This window comes from Chiloscyllium plagiosum, chromosome 31 (assembly GCF_004010195.1).
Source record: "Chiloscyllium plagiosum isolate BGI_BamShark_2017 chromosome 31, ASM401019v2, whole genome shotgun sequence".
In the NCBI taxonomy this organism is placed as follows: Eukaryota; Metazoa; Chordata; class Chondrichthyes; order Orectolobiformes; family Hemiscylliidae; genus Chiloscyllium; species Chiloscyllium plagiosum.
In genome coordinates this window covers 259,381-263,954 of record NC_057740.1, presented here as the reverse complement: position 1 = coordinate 263,954, position 4,574 = coordinate 259,381, and the positions used below count along the sequence as shown (strand labels likewise).

At 43.5% G+C, this 4,574-nt stretch overlaps 1 protein-coding gene across 2 annotated transcripts in view; it reads left to right on the top strand.

Moving 5' to 3' along the window:
* Positions 1-4,574, top strand: part of LOC122565125 (zinc finger protein 239-like) — a 48,508-nt gene that overhangs the window by 15,294 nt on the left and 28,640 nt on the right. The window contains exon 4 of one of the 2 annotated variants that reach the window (XR_006316093.1): positions 783-1,282. The exons of the other annotated variant lie outside the window; for it this stretch is intronic. The gene's annotated coding sequence lies outside the window, so the exon portion shown is untranslated. Of the gene's footprint in view, positions 1-782; positions 1,283-4,574 lie in introns of those variants that run through there. 2 annotated transcript variants of the gene reach the window in all.

Genomic DNA, 4,574 nt, shown 5'->3' with positions numbered 1-4,574 from the left:
ACCCACCATGTTTTCAACTACCGCCAATTTTGCTGTTTCCTCAGCCAATTTTGCACACCCCCATTTTTCTGTGACTGCTAACATTTTGCAGCTTTCCCCAGATTTTTTACACTCCTAAGTTTTGTGGCCCTTACAAATTTTGCAGTTCCGTATATTACTCCCCCAAGACATTGCACTCTCCCATTTGCAGTATCCCACGAAACTATGCAGCCCTCCAAATTTGTGACCCACCCCAGGCTTTGCAGCCCCTCCTGAAATTAAGGCCCTCTCTAAATGTCATCCTAATTACGCAACATCTCTCAATTTTGTGACCCCAACAATTTGCAACCCCTGTTAATATTCCGCAAGCCTCCACATTTCCACTACTTTCATGTCCCCAAATTTTGCACCTCCTGAATTATTGTGCTCTCCTCAGCTGTCACAACTCCAAAAATCATGAGCCTCCTCCCACATATTTGGCATTCATCCCCTCCCAATTGTTCACTGCTCCTAAGTGTTTCCCTCCTCCATTTTTGTGCACCCACCTCATGTTTTGCGTCAGCACTCCCCTATTTTTCAAGCACAGCCCAGTTTTTGCCCTCCTCCCCCCCCCCCCTTCTAATTACATGCCCCTAGAGTTTGGAATTCTCTACCCCTGAGGGCCGTGGAAGCTTATTGAGTGTGCATAGGCATTGAAGTGGATGATCAGTGAATGTATTGAATGACACAGCAGGCTCAATGGACCAAGTGACTGTATTCAGAGCAGGAAGCAATGTTTAAGATTTGATCCGTTTGTTTTACAGGCTTCCCAACCTCAAGAAGGGAATCGCCTTAATAACAGTTGATTTCTGCCTGTATAGAAGAATAAATTATTCTTCTATATTCTGGAAGCCAGCATGAGGGGAATGGAATAGCTTTTAATTGAATGTTCAGTAACGTAAAGGATATATTGGCTTAAGGATTAAAATTTATTATTACTAGCAACAAAAGTGTTTCATTAAAAGCAGTAACCATTACAAAGCAGACAACGTCTGGTCATAATCCATGAGTCTTAGCGAGTACAGAATCCCTGCGGAAGAAAAACAGCTTCTGTAATCTGTACCAATTGTGACCCACAACAGCTACAAAGCTATAGTTTCATTCATTCCCTATCAGTCTGGGCCATTATCCTAACTGTGCTTGCTACTAAAGATTTTCCATGATTACATTATAAAAAGACTCTATTTCAAATAACTTGTTGGAAATGCTGCATTTACATGTATAGGTTCTCTCCATTGCAAAAATAATAATAAAAATTGGCCATGGACAAATACATCATTTGTCTGAGCCTTGTTTCCGGTTGGTATAAAACTTTGACAGTTATTTTGGAGGTTCCACTAAGATCACTCACTGTTCAGAGAAGCAACAGTGGGAAGTGCTGTCACCTTCCAAAGTGGAACCCTGAGCCGGAAAGTTGCGACCCTCACCAAGTGGGTTTTGCCTTGGCTAGCGTGGCATTGCTGACCTGTCTGCCTCTGCGCACCGGTCCCACTGACCCGATCTGGTGAAATTTCACTCCGGAAGCAAATCAGGTATGGTTAGAATTGATAATGGGTTGCTTTGAATTTATTTAGTTTCACAAATTGATCATTGTTTCTAAGTCATGTCAGCGGCAAATTCAAATACTGAGCCACTGTTAATTGTTTGTCTAGTTTGTTTATTGTTTGTTAAATAATTTTTGGGGGGATAGTTAAGGACACAGACTATAGTGGGGGTGGGAGGTGGGGGAAGAGATGGGAACAACACAGTCTGAGAATTGATCAGATTTGTTAGTCCACAAGCTATGTCTTCGTATTATCAAATTGGATGTTTGATGTTTTTGTAAGTTTCTATTTGGGAAATTAAATTTGGGGGAACTCAAAAGGGGAAGTTGGGACACTGCACACACTTAAATTGGTTAAGACCTTTGAACTGGGCCACTTGGAAAACAAGTTGCTCGTATCCAACATGGTGGCACAGTGGTTAGCACTGCTGTCTCACAGCGCCAGAGACCCGGGTTCAAATCCAGCCTCGGGCGACTGTCTGTGTGGAGTTTGCACATTCTCCCCGTGTCTGCGTGGGTTTCCTCCCACAGTCTAAAGATGTGCAGGTTAGGTGAATTGGCCATGTTAAATTGCCTGTAGTGTTAGGTGAAGAGGTAAATGTAGGGGAATGGGTCTGGGTGTGTTGCTCTTCAGAGGGTCGGTGTGGACTTGTTGGGCCGAAGGGCCTGTTTCCACACTGTAAGTAATCTAATCTAAACATGGTTCTCAGACACCCAGATTGAACTTGAATTAAGAGCCCATGTAGGCTATATGATGGCCAGAAGAAGTGGGCTTAGAGACCACCAGTTAGAGTGAAAAGAGAGAATTGAGACCAAGGAAATGTTATAATTACTCTGGCCCTTAGTTAGAAAGAATGTCCTGTCTAGAGGAGTGTTTCCGAGATTGAGACCTGATCGGAGAGGTAGGAAGAAGGTAAATTGGGCAGCATTTAGTGGTTGGAAGAGGGAAGCTGAGAAGGGAAGAGAGAAAAGCATTGAAGCAAGACATGCAGGGAAGAAAAGCCACAGTAAGTCACAAATGGTAAACACCAAGTAGAAAGTTACAAGCAGATGATGATCAGACAATCCAAAGGACATAAACCTAATGCCCCTCACCTTGTACAGAAAAATGAAAAGTTAGAACAAGAACTGGATAATTATTTTGCCCTGCCATTTCCTTACCAACCTCCTGAGCAAGATCTAGACAATGTAAGCAGTCACAGGCTCCCTGAGGGGCAGGTGCAGGACTCACTGATAAAAGCATCAGGCAGTCATCCTACAGAAATACTCTGAGCCAGACACTAAACAGGGAACTTCACGTGAAAGAGACAGCTGAGCAAGCCAAACAAAAAGAAAGGGAGCAGCAGGCACGTAGAGCGGAGGGAACCAGTGAGTTCCCTATCCCAATCATCAATGATGTCTACGAATCCCATACCCAACATATATCTAATGCGATACTTCCCAAACCCCCAGACTGGAGGTAATCCAGTGGCGGTTCATCGCCCCTGGATTCTATCTGAACTTAGAACTACCACCCTACTCCAGATGACTATCAGTGAATTATAAACTATCATCCTGTCCCATGAACGAAGCAAAATGGGAATGGTGAACCTCCTCAAATGATGACTTAAAGAGGAAAGTCCATCTCCCTGGTAACAGGTAACTGGTAACAGCCAGTTTGTCTCTGCAAGAGGCTCAGAGCCACCTCAGTAAGACAATGCAAAACCATGGACTGTTTATATTTTCCCAAAATCCAATCAATAATATTCAAATTTAAAATTAACTGTCTAACATGGGGAATAACACCATATGACACCCATCAACACAAAAAATACTGAGCAGCCATTTCCATCTAATGCCACGTTTAATTGTGATCACTTAAAAGAATTAGGTGTCCTGAGTCACAGAGAGAGAGAGGCATCAACAGTTGGTGCTGTGTTCACTGAGCTAAGTGTTAATTCTTTGTTGTCTGGTTTGAATGTGCATTTAGAACAATACAGCACAGAACAGGCCCTTCGGCCCACGATGTTGTGCCGAACATTTGTCCTAGCTTAAGCACCCATCCATGTACCTATCCAATTGCCGCTTAAAGGTCACCAAAGATTCTGACTCTACCACTCCCACAGGGAGCGCATTCCATGCCCCCACCACTCTCTGGGTAAAGAACCCACCCCTGACATCTCCCCTATACCTTCCACCCTTCACCTTAAATTTATGTCCCCTTGTCACACTCTGCATTTGTTTGTTGGTGGTTTAATATTTGTGTTTTTAGTCCCTGGAGCTGAAGGTCTGGGAATATTTTGAATTTAGTTTACATTTAGGAATCTATGGTGATTTGGAAGTGTGATGTGTGTGGAACATGTCTGTTTAATGTAATGTCTTTTTAAGGAACCATCAAGTCATTGTGGAATGCAAAATATGCAACCAAGTGTTGATTGAAAAATAAAGATTGTGAGAAATTTACCCCTTGGAATTGGAAATTAACACATTTAGAATTTCACGTTCTGGCCACATGTTCCAGCTACTCCTCTAACACGAGGGAATCTTTAATTCTGGTTGATAAGAATTTCTTGTTGTAAATGTATTTTTAGTACAAAAGTATCAAAGTAATGGGCAGTATGGTGGCTCAGTGGTTAGCACTGCTACCTCACAGTGCCTGGGACCAGGGTTCGATTCCAGCATTGGGTGACTGTCTGTCTGTGTGGAGTTTGCACATTCTCCTCATATCTACATGGGTTTCCTCCAGATGGTCCGATTTCCTCCCACAATCCAAAGATGTGCAAGTTAGGTAGATTGGCCATGATAAATTGTCCATAGTGTTCAGGGATGTCTACGGTAAGTCAAGAGTAAAAGTAGGGGAACAGGTTTGGGTGATTTACTCATAGGAGGGTCAGTGTGGATTTGTGGGCGGCACGGTGGCACAGTGGTTAGCACTGCTGCCTCACAGCACCAGAGACCCGGGTTCAATTCCCGACTCAGGCGACTGACTGTGTGGAGTTTGCACATTCTCCCCGTGTCTGCGTGGGTTTCCTCC